Genomic DNA, 16,982 nt, shown 5'->3' with positions numbered 1-16,982 from the left:
TAAATGTTGCCACAAATTTATGAAGAAAAATTACTTATTTGCAAAACTTTACAATATATACTAAAAAAAGTGTGTTTTTTTCAAAATTTTCGCAGTTTTTTCGCTTATATCGCAAAAAATAAAAAACCCAGCTGTGATTAAATACCACCAAAGGAAAGCTCAATTTGTGAGAAGAAAATGATAAAAATTTTGTTTGGATACAGTGTAGCATGACTGAGTAATTGTCATTCAAAGTGTGAGAGCGTTGAAAGCTGAAAATTGGTCTGGGCGGGAAGGTGCATAAGTGCCTGGTATTGAAGTGGTTAAAAAAAAATAAAATATGCCTTTTTAACTCCATGCCACAACCTTTTTCCTTAAGTGAAAAAGTGAATCACCTATAGTGTGCACATTGCGCACTATAGGTGATTCAACGTGCAATGCATGAGGGACACATAGCCTAATATGGAGCTGCATAGAGTTAACACTACAGGCAAACGAAAGGCTCAAAAACAGGGAGCTCAAACGCCTGTAGGAGCAGCTACTTTGAGCTTTATTGTGCATGTGGCCTTACTGCTGCTAAGTCCTTGGCTCCTTGGCCTTGGCATCCTGGAATGACCCCAATTTTGGTCTGTGAAAAATGTTTTTTCACGAGTTTCATAAGAAGTTGAAGCTAGCACTTTTTTTTATTATTTAAAAAATGTTTACAAAATAATGTTGGTTTTGAGGTACTGTTCAGTTGCTCCTCCTCAGGCCTAACATTATTTGGATGTCACGGTACTCGTTCTCGGTGTCAAAAAAGTGGCATCAGTGCATCCCTAGTTTTAAGGGGTCAATAACATCCCTATTGTATGCTTAAATTCCATCCAGAGAAAGGCAAGTCCCACAGAGGACCCTTAGTGGAGTTAACAAGCAGTTTAGACCTACAGTCAGGTCCATAAATATTGGGACATTGACACAATTCTAATCTATTTGGCTCTTTACACCACCACAATGGATTTGAAATGAAACGAACAAGGTGTGCTTTAACTGCAGACTTTCAGCTTTAATTTGAGGGTATTTACATCTAGATCAGGTGAACGGTGTAGGAATTACAACAGTTTGTATATGTGCCTCCCACTTTTTAAGGGACCAAAAGTAATGGGACAGATTAACAATCATCCATCAAACTTTCACTTTTTAATACTTGGTTGCAAATCCTTTGCAGTCAATTACAGCCTGAAGTCTGGAACGCAAAGACATCACCAGACGCTGGGTTTCATCCCTGGTGATGCTCTGCCAGGCCTCTACTGCAACTATCTTCAGTTCCTGCTTGTTCTTGGCACATTTTCCCTTCAGTTTTGTCTTCAGCAAGTGAAATGCATGCTCAGTCGGATTAAGGTCAGGTGATTGACTTGGCCATTGCATAACATTCGACTTCTTTCCCTTAAAAAACTCTTTGGTTGCTTTCACAGTATGCTTCGAGTCACTGTCCATCTGCACTGTGAAGCGCCATCCCATGAGTTCTGAAACATTTTGCTGAATATGAGCAGATAATATTGCCGGAAACACTTCAGAATTCATCCTGCTGCTTTTGTCAACAGTCACATCATCAATAAATACAAGAGAACCAGTTCCATTGGCAGCCATACATGCCACGTCATGACACTACCACCACCATGCTTCACTAATGAGGTGGTATGCTTTGGATCATGAGCAGTTCCTTTCCTTCTCCATACTCTTCTCTTCCCATCACTGTGGTACAAGTTGATCTCGGTCTCATCTGTCCATAGGATGTTGTTCCAGAACTGTGAAGGCTTTTTTTAGATGTTGTTTGGCAAACTCTAATCTCGCCTTCCTGTTTTTGAGGCTCACCAATGGTTTACATCTTGTGGTGAACCCTCTGTATTCACTCTGGTGAAGTCTTCTCTTGATTGTTGACTTTGACACACATACACCTACCTCCTGGAGAGTGTTCTTGATCTGGCCAACTGTTGTGAAGGGTGTTTTCTTCACCAGGGAAAGACTTCTTCGGTCATCCACCACAGTTGTTTTCCATGGTCTTGCGGGTCTTTTGGTGTTGCTGAGCTCACCAGTGCATTCTTTCTTTTTAAGGATGTTCCAAACAGTTGATTCGGCCACACCTAATGTTTTTGCTATCTCTCTGATGGGTTTGTTTTGTTTTTTCAGCCTAATGTTGGCTTGCTTCACTGATAGTGACAGCTCTTTGGATCTCATATTGAAAGTTGACAGCAACAGATTCCAAATACAAATAGCACACTTGAAATGAACTCTGGACCTTTTATCTGCTCCTTGTAAACGGGATAATGAGGGAATAACACACACCTGGCCATGGAACAGCTGAGCAGCCAATTGTCCCATTACTTTTGGTCCCTTAAAAAGTGGGAGGCACATATACAAACTGTTGTAATTTCTACACCGTTCAACTGATTTGGATGTAAATACCCTCAAATTAAAGCTGAAAGTCTGCCGTTAAAGCACATCTTGTTCCTTTCATTTCAAATCCATTGGGGTGGTGTATAGAGCCAAAAAGATTAGAATTGTGTTGATGTCCCAATATTTATGGACCTGACTGTATATGATATATACTGTATATTATGGGTCCACACACAGAGGTGAGCATATAGGGGTTGATTTACTAAAGGCAAATAGACTGTGCACTTTGCAGTTGCTCCAGATCTTAGTAAATGAGGTAAAGCTTTACTTTGCAAAGAGTAGCCAATCACGTTTAAGAAAAATAAAAAAAAAAACAGCATTTTAGCTTGCACATGATTGGATGATGGAAGTCATCAGAGCTTCTGCTCATTTACTAAGCTCTGGAGCAACTGCACTTTGGAAAGTGCACAGTCTATTTGCCTTTAGTAAATCAACCCCATAGTGTGCACGGTGGTGAAATATCCCCTGGATATCTCCTGGGACACTGACTGGCATGGTGAAAGAGCCACTGTGGTTTAGATGATCATTAAACATTTTGTTTATGGACTCACGTTAAAGTTTGTAGTGTCAAGCACAGCACATATTATTTATTGACTCACGTAATTGTGAGAAGTATGTTTGTCTTTATATATATGTGATGGCACTGGAGTTTGATTGTGTCACTGTTTTTTTTTTTTTTTTGATCTTTTGAACTTTGATATTGGGTTTATATTATCACACAAGCACTCAGAGCAAAACGATACTACTAATTTTGGTTTGGAGTTCAGTATATTGAATTTTTTTTGGACAAAGGAGGAGCAGCGCTACACTTAGCTATGTTTCTTTGTGATTCAGAAAAAGAAAAGTAACCAAACTGGTTAGTGACCTGTCACCAAAATCACCTGTCAGGAAAGTCAGATTGAAAAATCAAGGTAGTTCTGCAAAAAGGTAAACGCCTAGAGATTTTAGAATTCTGATTTTGACAAGGGGCAAGGATGCAAGCTTTTTACAGGGAAATTTTCTCTTAGGCTGAAACTGCAATATATTGCCCTCCAGAGAGACTTGCTGAGTCATTTAATGACAGTGACTGCCTCATGAAGGATGTGTCAACGGCTGAGTCATTTTATGCAAATGGCAGAACATTTTGTACAGGCAGATACTAGAGTTATTTGTACTTTCAGGATAATTTGAGGCCTGTGTGCATGTCCGGTAATGAAGACAAGTAAATTGCAAATATATGCTGATTTTTGGGCATGTAATAAAAGAGCAAATTGGAGATGTGTTTTAATTAGTTAGTATGGAAACCTAATTCTGATCTACAGGCAATCAACATAATGGAGCTTACCGAAGGATTTGTATTTCTGTCCATCCTGTTCTGAGATTTACACACCTCTGCTAAAAAAGCACAGCCAGGTTTATGATAACACTTCCTATGGTTTAATTGGGAAGTACAAATGCATCAGATCCTCATCTCCAGCCTGCTGACTAGACAGTGAAGCAACAGCAAGAGACTGATGAGGTTTTGTATCTTATCAGCATGCTCTCTCCTCCTATCAGCTTGTCTCTTTCAGCACATTTTCATGCAGCATAGCAAACTAGGAATTAGAGTGGCCCTTCCCTCTACCAGTCTAAAGCAGACCTTTACCCAAAAAGGGAAGTTCAGATCCTCATCCGTCACCCCCCTTTACATTTGCCACAAAAAAAAAATTGTGTAGAGCAGGTACCTGGTTTTGACTGGTGCCCCCTCCCCTACTTCCGGTGGAAGTGAAAGTTCAGCCCCACCTTCAAAGCTGCAACACCATTCAGATAGCCACAAACATTCACAGCTGGCTGCCCACAGTTACTATGCTGGTGCCGGGGACTGAAGCCCAGTGAAGAATTTGGCCAGGTGAGGACAGATCTGGATCCTGGGACAGGTGAGTGACTATTTATTAAAAGTCAGCAGCTGCAGTTTTTGTAGTTGCTGACTTTTAATGTTTCAAAAGATGACTGAAGAATTGCTTTAAGTGCTGCTTGATGGAATTACAAGAAACTTATACCACGTCAAATTCAAGCAGTTTATAAATAAATGCTTCCCCCTGCCTCTCAGCGGTAATGTACAGTAAGGAGTGCAAGCACAGCTCATAGTACATTTATGGCACCCACTTAGTGCCATGATGAACTGACTCCTGTGTGCATGCGTGGAAGAAATGTCATCGCAGCCCAACAATTCAAGCAGCCAAACAGTAGAAACCTGTAAAGAGGACTGGGAGAAGATGGAAATGTCCGAGAACCGACTGCAGCCCAGGAGGACATCTTTTGACAGGTAAATTTGTCATAATGTGCTAGTATGTGGTGCATACTAGCATATAATGGCACAAACCCGAGGGGGGGGGCGTTTGTAAAAAAAAATTACAGCGTTTAGTTCCCCAGAAGAAGTCCAATTGCGATGAAACCAGTCGGGCGAGGATACACTGAGTAGTCACTGCAAGTCTTTTTATCTTGATGTTGCAGTTTTTTACCAATTTTTCTTGTACCTTATACCACCCTATGGTTGGGTGCTTTGTTCCTCCAATAAATACTCTAATGCCGTGTACACACGGTCAGACTTTTCAGCTACAAAAGTCCGACAGCCTGTCCGACAGACTTTCGACAGACTTTCGACGGACTTTTGGCGGACTTTCAACGGACTTTCTAACGACCGGACTTGCCTACACACGATCACACCAAAGTCCGGCGGATTCGTACGTGATGACGTACACCGGACTAAAATAAGGAAGTTGATAACCAGTAGCCAATAGCTGCCCTAGCGTCGGTTTTTGTCCGTCGGACTAGCATACAGACGAGCGGATTTCTGGGTCCGGCGGAGTTACGACGTAAAGATTTGAAGCATGTTCCAAATCTAAAGTCTGTCAGATTTGCGACTGGAAAAGTCCGCTGAAGGCCTGGTGAAGCACACACACGATCGGATTGTTCACCGGATTTGGTCCGTCGGCATCCGTTAGACCAGTCCGGTCGAAAAGTCCGACCGTGTGTACGCCACATAAGGGTTTTTACACCATTTGGAGCCCTCTGCTTATTTTTTGGGTACTGTTGGGTGCCTGGACGAGGCACACCAAGTGCGGGACAGACGGCTGGAGAGACAGGCATCATCTGAACTACAGGGTCCCGGGACATGCCACAGCTGATAATTCCCATTGCACTTTTGACCTTCCATAATTGAGGGTCCATCTATTGCGGTAAGGGCACATCCATATATCAATGTTGGTGACGTCACATGGTGGAGTTTATTCTTGAATTATCTACATACAAGCACTTAAATCAAACATCAGTGTTTTGCATTTTGATTTTGTCACTTGGACTGGTCAGTACAGTTTGGATTTTTTGTTATTTTGAGATTTTCAGCGTAACACTTTCTTGTTTTTTAGTTCCACTTGTGGTACAATGTATTTATTTTATATTTTCCTGATTCTCAGCTGTATTATGGAAAGTTTATTAGAAAGTTGGCACAAAACAATTAGTCTGCTAATAATACTCTCAAATAACCTTATTTTCAATGATCTGTAAAACATTTTTGGATATCTTTTCAATACTGCAGGTCTTGCTTTCGGCTGAGTCATTTCATGACAATTATTACTTTACAAATGTTTCTCTTTTAGCAGTCAACCAAAGATGAGGTGTCCAAAATTGCTTCTTGTAAGAAAACCTGTACTTTGCCCATGTAGGGTTTATTTTAATGATGGCTCATCTAGCAACACATACTCACCTTTCTTTAACTCCCCTGGTTAACAAAGAAAAATACTCTGTTCTTCAAGCGAGTGACCGACTGCCCCTTCCTCCCATGTGTTGCAAAATATTGCATTCTGCAGTGCTGCCAGTAATACTGGAAACTTTCTGACAGTAGGAGAGAATGGATTAATGACCTCATCAGTGAGCTGCTTCCATGAAGGGGGTCCTTGATCAAGCTGACTGCTTAACTGCATCAAAGGACAGGAACCTGGCAGTGCTGACTGGCAGCATTGTCTGCATCACAGGACTAGCAAATGAAGACTGCAAATATTTTGGCGGGTAGGATTGTTCACTATATTTACTGTATATATATTCCAATAGTGTATGTACCTGACTTTTAAAGCGGAATTATACTGCATCTGAGCACCACAAACCAAAAATACTATTTAATTCATTTTTAATATTCAAAGCAAACTCACCTATCCATCCATGTCTCCATGCTTTATTTTGCTAATAAATCACTTTGAAAAGCACCCTCTAGCCATCTCGAGTAGGGGTAAATGATTGAAATGATTTATATAGCATTTACTTCTTAAAATCCATCCATTTGCCCTTAGTTCAGACATGTAGGCAGGAGGGTATGCTTAGCTGAGAAAACACCTCCTCCCCTCCTGAAGACTTCTGGGATGTATGCAGGGCTCGAGTCCTGCAGGAACACATGGCAACAAAGTTCCTGTACTTTTTACACAGTAGGAACATCGTTCCCGTTAGCAACCATGTCCTGCAGGGCTGGCCTCAAGTATGCAAGCTGTGGCAGGCAGGCAAGCAGGCAATGTGGCTGTGCGGGAGGGGGAGGACATCAGTGCCAACTGGGGGGCGATTGGGGGGGCTGGTGTCATCCTGGTGTGTCCATTCTCCCCTCCCTCGGTCCTCCTTCCCCAGCGGCCGCTATGCTATACAAGACAATACTGTCATAGGCTGCTAGAACTGCTGTTGTCCTAGCAGCCAATGACATCACCTGTGCTCCCCGCCTTCTTCAGCAAGTTCCTCCACCCAGTTCCTGCCCCCTTCAGCAAGCTCCTCCTTCAAGCTCCGCACCTGCCCCCTGCCTGCAAGGACTTATGGCACACTTTTCTACTTTGTGATGGCTCGCTGATGGGGGAACTCTGATGTTGTCACTCCCATGGGGACACTCTGATAGGGGAACTCTGATGGGGACAATCTGATGGGGGCACTCTGATGGGGACACTCTGATGGGGGCACTCTGATGGGACACTCTGATGGGGCAGTCTGATGGGGACAATCTGATGGGGGAACTTTGATGAGGACACTCTGATGGGGACACCTGCTCTCTGATGGGGCACTCTGATGGGGGAACTCTGATGGGGACTAGGGAGGAGCCCACAGTTCCAGCTGAACGGAAGTTCGAGTCGAACATCGGGTGTTCATTTGCTCGCAAACGAAACGAACATATGGGGCATTCTCGGCAAATTCGAGCACCACGGAATGCCCCATAACGCACTCCCTTTATTAGCTTTGTTGCCCTTCTCTGGACTCTCTCCAACACCAGCACATCCTTCCTGAGGACTGGTGCCCAGAATTGGACAGCATACTCCAGGTGCAGCCAGACCAGAGTCTTATAGAGTGGAAGAATTATCGTTTTATCTCTGGAGTTAATCCCCTTTTTAATGCATATCATTATTCTGTTTGCTTTGCTTGCAGCAGCTTGGCATTGCATGCCATTGCTGAGCCTATCATCTACTAGGACCCCCAGGTCCTTTTCCATCCTAGATTCCCCCAGAGGTTCTTCCCCTAGTGAGTGGATTGCATTCATATTTTTTTCACCCAAATACATTATTTTAAATTGTTCTACATTAAACCTTTTAGTGCCACCTCAATAGTGCCTATCAGTCCAGCTATTAGAGCCCATCAGGGCAGCCTCATCAGCGCATATCAGTAACGGAGAAAAAATACTTTTTTGCTAAATTTTATAACAGAAACTAAGAAAAACTTTTTTTTTTACTTGTAGTCTTTTTTCGTAAAAGATTAAAAACCCAGTGGTGATTAAATACCACCAAAAGAAAGCTATATCTGTCTCAAAAAAGTACAAAAATATCATATGAGTACAGCGTTGCATGACCATGCAATTGGCATTCAAAGTGCAACAGCACTGAAAGCTGAAAATTGGCCTGGGCAGGAAGGGGTGAAAGTACCCAATATTAAGGCGGTTAAGCAGCCATATATTTGCAAAAAACATCAGGGCCTGCAAATGTTATTTTTGTTTTGGAGTAGCCTCCTAGCGTAGGATGCTAGGCAAATTTAGTTTCTGGCTCCTTTTGTAATCAAGGGAGCGTGGTGATTGTTTGTTCTTGTTCTGGTCTGCTCTGCTCTGGGTTTCACAGGCTGGGAGTTTAATTGCTTCCCCCGGCCTCTGGTAGAAGCTTCCAGAACATAGGGAGGAAGACTCAAATGACCACCCTGAATATTTCAAAGCCTTGTGTGTGTAGGGGGGGGGGCTGCCACCCCTTTAAGGCAGACTGTGGACTGTGTACCCGCTCTTGAGTAATGACCTGCACTGATTCATGGTGACTGTGTGTGCTTTTTGGATATACGTGCCAGAGGTGGTTCGGACTAAGACGGCTCTCACAGGGTGTCAGTGTACTTGCCTTTCCCATGTCTTCAGCAGAATCCTTGAGTTGAAGCCTAGAGAAGAGTGTCCTATGTTGCTGTGCGGTGTTTTGGAGTTTCCCATGCCCTAACCCCACTTCTGTTTAAAGTTCTTTAGGCAATATATTCCAAAAAGACATCCCCTAGAGTGAATTGATGGAGCCAGAGTGTATGAACTGATGCTTGTGGTGATGAGCAGCCACTGTACTATTAGGGAAGAACCAGCTATTCCCAGCGGCCCCTGCGGGGGTAGCGCTATGTTAATAAAATTATGGTTTATTTTCTCCTTTGGCTATTTCAGTAAACTAGTACTAAATCTCATACTATATCAGCAATTACATGAACGATCCATGAGTTACATTAATCAACAAAGGTTGAGATCAGATGATTAGGGGCAATCTAAGCCCTTCTTAGCAATTTATGTGTTCGGCCTTCAGTACTGGGATGATTGTACATCATATAAGGTCATCGATAAATGTCACATCAAACCATTATTATTTACAGTGTCACACCAGTACAATTTTTTTTCTACAGCCATTAGTAAACTGTTTTCTGTACCGTAATACCATCAAACCAAAGATGCTTTACGTTTAATTAATAATTATTTAACTGAATAATTGATCCCTTTTATCCCGTAATGTGCCTAGATGTGATGTTCATACATTTTTTTACTGATGAGAAGACAATTTAAGTACAACTTTCACTTACAATCAGCAGCAGATGAAAATAAGTATTTTGGAGGAAATCTATTACCCACTTGAGCCCCGGAAGGTTTTACCGCCTTCATGGCCAGGCCATTTTTTGCGATACGGCACTGCATTGCTTTAACTGACAATTACGCCGTCATGTGCCGCTGTACCCAAATAAAATTGATATCTTTTTTTTTTCCCACAAATAGAGATTTATTTTTTTATTTTTTGCACTATAAACAAAAAAAGACCGAAAATTTGGAAAAAAAAAACGATATTTTTTACTTTCTGCTATAAAACATACCCAATAAAAAAAAATAAAAAAAATCTAATTTCTTCATCAGTTTAGGCCAATATGTATTCTGCTACATATTTTTGGTAAAAAAAAATCCCAATAAGGGTATATTGATTGGTTTGCGCAAAAGGGATATGATTTATGGAATTTTTAGTGGGACTGCGACATTGCAGTGGACAAATCTGACACTAAGTGACACTTTTTGGGACTAGCGACACTAATATAGTGATCAGTTCTAAAAAAAATGCACTGTCGTTGTATAAATGACACTGGCAGGGAAGGGGTTAACATCAGGGGAGATCAAAGGGTTAAATGTGTCCCTAGGGGGTGCTTTCTAACTGTAGGGGGTGTGCTTTGACTAGGGGAAAACAGAGATCCATGTTTCTGCTTAGCAGAAACACAAGATCTCCATTTTGCCCTCTGACAGAATGGTGGTCTGGCTTGTTTACATAGGCATTCTGCCTCTCCTGAGAACGATTGACAGTGTGTCCAATCACAGCGGGAGCGGGTTGTCGGCGGACTGTGCGCGTGCCCCAGACCCTGTGCACGAAATCGCCTACAGGTACGTGATTTCGCACAGGAGGGCTGCCCTGCTGTAGTATATCTGCATGGGGCAGTCCAGAAGTGGTTAAAGTGATTGTAAAGTTTGGGGTTTTTTTTTGTTAAAAATAACAAACATGTTATATATACCTGCTCTGTGTAGTGGTTTCGTACAGAGCAGCCTGGATCCTCCTCTTCTCAGGTCCCTCCCTCCTATTGAGTGCCCAAGCAGCTTGGTGTGGGGGCACCCAAACCGAGCCACAGCTCCCTGTGTCCATTCAGACACAAAGCCATGGCCCGGCCCCACCCCCTTCCTCTCTTCATTGGTTGACTAAGTTTGATTGACAGCAGCAGGAGCCAATGGCGCCGTGCTGCTGTCTCAGCCAATGAGGAGGGGAGTCCTGGGCAGCCAAGACACTCCTGCAACATCACTGGATCTAGATGGGCTCAGGTAAGTATTAGGGGGGCTGAGGGGGCTGCTGCACACAGAAGGCTTTTTATCTTAATGTATAGAATGCATTAAGTTAAAAAAACTTCTGCCTTTACAACCACTTTAAGATCAATGCAATCTTTCATACATTGGCAAAGTCTCATAAATAATCCTTCCACTGGACAATACATAGTAAGGCTTATTTATAAAGATCTTCACTCCAAAAATGTTTGAATATTGTCTGTATTTATTCAATCATGAGAAAAGCAAATTTATTTTTATCTACATGTGGAGTTACTGGAGTGCATAATTGATGTGAATATTCTTACATTTTTTGAGTTAAGATTCTCAACTCTTTTAGTAAATCAGCCCATATAGCTCAGAATTGGTAGTTTTCCGTACAGACAATCAATCAAGAAAGAGGTTGGGTGAAACTGGTGAAAACGTCTCTCTGCATACAGCAGCCTGAAGTCAGTCTTTTTCCAAATCATTTTTTTTTTGTCTATTTTTTTTTAATAGAACGTGGAATGGTTTTATTGTTGCTTGTTCTTAAAAACAGGACCCATACAATAAAAAGATGGTAGTTGTAATTTTTTGTTGCACAATATTAAAGCAATTGTTTATTACATTTTTTTGTAAAGAAAAAAAAAATGTTTTTTACCTTACTTTAACCACTTGCCCACTGGGCACTTAAACCCCCTTCCTAACCAGACCAAATTTCAGCTTTCAGTGCTCTCACTGCACCCATATGAAAATTTTGTCCCTTTTTTCACACAAATGACCCCTTTTTGGAAAGTAGACATTCCAAGATATTTAGTAAGAGGCATGGTGAGTTTTTTCACGTTGTAATTTTTTCCCCATAATTCTTTGCAAAATGATAATTTTTTTTTTCACAAAATTTTTATATTTACAGGTTATTTCTCTCACATGTCATATGCATACTTACAACTACACCCCAAAATACATTCTGCTACTTCTCCTGAGTATAGCGATGCCCTATTTTGGAAAGAAAACACCACAACGTATATTCTATGAGGCACAATGAGTCTTTTGAACATGTCACTTTTTTCCACATATTTTTGGAAAATGTGGAAAGAAAATGAAAACGCATTTTTCTACGCATTTTTTTACATTTTACGGCACAAACAAGCGCTGATGAGGATACACTGAGAGGCTGGCACTGATAAGCACTTACTGATGGCCACTGTATTAGCACTAATGGCCATTTTATTGGCACTGTAAAGCACAGATGTGGCACTGATGTAGCACAGATGTGGCACTGTAGGGCACTGATGTGGCACTGTAGCGCACAAATGGGGCACAGATGTGGCACTGATGGGGCACTGTAGAACACAGAAGTGGCACAGATGAGGCACATATGTGCACTGATGGGGCACAGATGTGCACTGATGGGGCACTTTGGAACACAGAAGTGGCACGGATGGGGCACTGATGGGGCACTGTTGGGCATTGATGTGGCACAGATGTGCAATGATGGGGCACTGACATGGTACTGTAGAACACTGATGTGGCACAGATGTGCACTGATATGGCACTGACGTGGCGCTGTAGAGCACTGATGGGGCACATATGGGGCTCTGCTGGGCACTGATGTGGCACGGAAGGGGCACTGATGTGGCACAGATGGGGCACTGCTGGGCACTGATATGGCACAGATGGGGAACTGATATGGCACAGATGGGGCACTGCTGGGCACTGATGTGGCATGGATGGGGCACTACTGGACACTGATATGGCACAGATGGGGCACTGCTGGTCACTGATATGGTACTGCTGGGCACTGATATGGCACTACTGGGGCACTGATATGACTCTGCTGGGCACTGATATGGCACTGCTGGTCACTGATATGGCACGGATGGGGCACTGCTGGGCACTGATATGGCACGGATGGGGCACTGCTGGGCACTTGCACTAGAAAAAAAACGCAAGCAGCTTTATGCTGCAGCCTCTCCCTACTCTGCTCACACGATCGATGTGAGAAGTGGAGAGAACCCAGACGTGATGCCAGCTTGTTTACATTGATCGCTCTGTCATTGGACGGAGCGATCACGTGGTAAAGGGCCACTGTCATTGGCCCTTTACCGCGATCCGTGACGCGCCAGGTCCCGTGAACCCGGCGAGAACAGACAGCTCTGCGTGCGCACCCCAGGGGGCACGCGGGAGCTCGATTCTGGGAGGATGTCATAGTACGACCTCCCAGAGTTATCCAAACGTGCTGTAGCCCTCATTCGGCTATGGCCCGGTCGGTAAGCGGAAGACCTCTAGCTACTGTATACTGTAACTTTAGCTAGTTCCTTTGGACCAAGTTGATCCCAAACAAACTATTTTCCACACTATTTTTTACACGCTGGGTGCACTGTATAAACTGTATTTAGCCTCAGGTACATACAATATACAACACTGTATTCCGGCAATGGGATGGGAACTTCATAGGCAGCTTTGTATTTTCTGAATAAATATTTATTTAATAAATATAAATATAATTTGATTGTCAGAAGCAGAGAGGCAGGCAGATGACATCACAATCCCCATCTCAGTCAATAAGAGGAAGCCCTGTATTTACTGATGAAATACAAGGCTTCCTGTGAAAGGCTGAGCAGCACTCAGCCCAACTACATTTTTTTCTTGGTGTGGAAAGGAAAGTTTCCACCCGACTTCTGTAACACAATGCTGTATACTGTATGTAGCTGAGGCTACATGCAGTTTATACAGCATGCCCAGTGGGCACATCTGCTAGTGTAGAAAATATTTTTTTCGGGCCAACTTGGCCCAAACAAACTAGTTAAAGGGGTTGTAAAGGTAAAAATTTTTTCACCTTAATGCATTCTATGCATTAAGGTGAAAAAACTTTTGACAGTACCGCCGCCCCCAGCCCCCCCGTTTTACTTACCTGACGCCTCGAATCTTCGCTCCTCGTCCTCGTCAGCTTCATTGCAGCTCAGCCTGGTCGCTGATTGGCTGCAGTGGATGGATTGAAAGCAGCGCAGCCATTGGCTCGCGCTGCTGTCAATCACATCCGATGACGCGGCGCGCCGGGGGGCGGGGCCGAGTGATACAGCGAGCGGCTATAGCCGCCGGCTGTATCACGGGAGCGCGCCCGCAAGCACTCACCACCGTGCGAGGGAGCTCGCATGAAGGTGGTAAATGCTTGCGGGGAGGAGCTGAAACAGCCGCCGAGGGACCCCAGCAGACCAGGTTCGGGGCCACTCTGTGCAGAACGAGCTGCACAGTGAAGGTAAGTATAACATGTTTGTTATTTTAAAAAAAAAAAAAAACATCTTTACAACCCCTTTAAATTGACAGTAATTTCCAAATTTTCTGTAAAGTATCAAAAATGAGACTGGGTCAAGTAAATAGTTGTGGCTGCAAAATGGTGACAAACTACAACACCCAGAATTGTCTTGGCCCCAGTGCCTCCATTGCACTCCCCCAGCTCTCAACCTGGAAGTGATAAGAGCCCTTCCAGGTCCATTGCTTCTGGAGGAGATGAAGAAAAGGATATTGCTCATCTCTCCACCCCTGTTTGCCACCCTCATGCCACTGGTGGACATCCTCGGTTTCTGGTGAGCACAGATCAGCCCAGGACAGCCTTTACAGTCACCCAAAACATTTCTATATGAATGCCCCAAACTTGCTAGATAAAAAGTAAACAAACATGGCACTCACAGAACCATTTTTCCTCAGCATATTTTTATGAGTTTTCATGCAGTACCTCATGCGGTGTTTATATGCTTTTACAAAGCTGATTTACTAAAAGAGTTAAAAATATTCACACCATAAATTGTGTGGATATTAATTTCAATTATCCCGTTGTGCAGATGAAATAAATAAAAAGTGGTTTGATGTCAACGTGAATGGATAATTGTATTAAAGATTTATTTTTTAATATAATTACATATTTTTATCATTTATTGTGTGAACATTCTGAACTTCTTTATTTAATCAGCCTCATTGTCTTCAGAGAGGTAACAAAGAGGACAGCACCAAGTTGTGCTGTCTGACAAATGTGACTGGACTGACTGGCTGAACAAAATTACAACTCTTAATTATAAAGCCAGCAAAGAGAGTTCACAAATACTTCAGCTGTATATTCAACTGTTTGTCACGTTACACAAGTAAGTAAGTATTCCTGTCTTAGTGGAACTTTAAAGTGATTGTAAAGGGTTTTTGTTTTTTATTTTAATAACAAACATGTCATACTTACCTCCTCTGTGCAAGGTTTTGCACAGAGCGACCCCGATCCTCCTCTTCTGGGGTCCCTCAGCGGCGCTCCCAGCTCCTCCTCTTCTGAAATGCCGCCACGGAGAGCCACTTTCCATGGGGGCACTCGTGCGGACGCTCTCCCAAGTTCTGCTGCTGCGTCCATTAACTTGGCCCCACTCCCCAGCTCCCATGTCACTGGATTTGATTGACAGCAGCGTGAGCTAATGGCTCCTGCTGCTATCAATCTATCCAATGAGGACCCAAGACAGCGTCTGGAGCTGCTGTGCTTGTCCCTGTCGCTGGAACGATTGGGTTCAGGTAAGTAAAAGGGGGGCCCTGGGGGGGCTGTTGCACTACAGAAGGTTTTTCCAACCCTTTTAAATGTAGCAGGTCAGGCCGCAATACTCACCTTCAATACAGAGCTGTTTCCCCACAGTATCTTTCACAGTTAAGTACTGCAAAACATAAAATACCACCGAAGGGGAACTCAAGGAGGGGGTGGGAGGCTTTCGAGGAGGACAGCATGCAGCACTGAGTTGGGCTTTAATTCATTGATTACATCAATATTACATTTTATATTATTTGCTATAACAGTTGTTAGTAAGAGCAAGGACAACAACAACAACCTTTAAATCTGATTTTTTTTATTTAAATTGATTTTTTTTTTATTTTCATCAACTGTATTTTAATAAAATGCTTTTGGAGTAAAAATCTATCTAAAGATAGTTTTCTATTTAAAGTACATTAATAATTTTTTTCATTCAGCATGAAATGGAGCTTAGTTATATAGCATTAGCCTGTATATTCTGCAATTTTTACATTTTTGGTAAACTCATTCAATGAATCTAAGCTCTGTAAGCTGAGATAACATGCATTGCATTGATGCATTCACACAATTTCACAGTAAACATAAGATAAACCAAAGTTCAGGGATATTCTCTTATCCCATTGTTATTCAAATCTACTGTATGTACACTACAAACTGTATGATTGAATCAGTTCTGATATCACTGTTTTACTAATCTGACAGCTTATTATTCTAACTAGGAAACCTTCATTTTGTTTGCAAATATTAAAGATTCTAACTACCAGTATGAATAAGTCCTTACATTTAAAGAGCACCTGTCATTTCAGATCCATCATGGAAGCGCCTGTTAGCGGGCATCCGCTCACCTGCTACCACCACGTCCCTAACCTTGTTGTGTCACTGCCCCATCACCAGCCGTCCCATTAAAGTGAATAGGACTGTCGGTGAGTCAACAGCGGGTCAGAGGAGGAGCCGCTGTGGGACATAGATGACAGTTGCTCTTTAAAAATTTGGTTTTAAATCGAGTTGATTCAAATCAAGCCTTTTTACTATTGATTTAAATCATGATTTAAATCGACTTGATTTAAATCAAATCCACCCTGCGGCTAAATAGAGCGAACCTGGAAGGAAGACTGGGAGAAGATAGACCAGCGAGAGCACTGACACTGCAGTGCTGGAGGACATTGTTTGACAGGTGATTCTGCTATAATGTGCTAATATGTGGTGCCATAGCACACTATGGCATAAACCTTTTTGTGACACATGTATTTAAAAAAAAAATACTGGAGTTTAATTCTGCTTTAATAATGAAAAGGGTTAAATAACCAAAATTAAATACAAATAGCTAATAAAGAAGAATCTACAATTCTGTATATAGAGTACAATAATTAAAATATAGTACAACAAGTGTATACACATTGGAAAATTGTAATAAAAATTACAACATGTTCATACTTACTCTATTAGACCAATATACAGTATTACGTCTCAGGATTTCTTTGATGTTTTTTTTTTTTTTTTTTTTTTTTTTTTTTTTTATCATTTACTTGTATTCCCCTGGTCAGACCTAGTATCAGTTTGTAATGCTGTTTCATCTCCTGCCTGAGTTTAATGCTAGGGAAGGGATTGTATGAAAGCAAATAAATCCAGCAGCTCAAGATGAGTCTTGGTTATGAGCCCTGAGCTCAGGCAGTAGACAGGTCAGTCTCTACAATTAACCTTACAGAG

The sequence above is a fragment of the Aquarana catesbeiana genome, linkage group LG03 (genome assembly GCF_042186555.1).
Source record: "Aquarana catesbeiana isolate 2022-GZ linkage group LG03, ASM4218655v1, whole genome shotgun sequence".
NCBI lineage: Eukaryota > Metazoa > Chordata > Amphibia > Anura > Ranidae > Aquarana > Aquarana catesbeiana.
Note: the sequence above shows the minus strand (reverse complement) of the source record.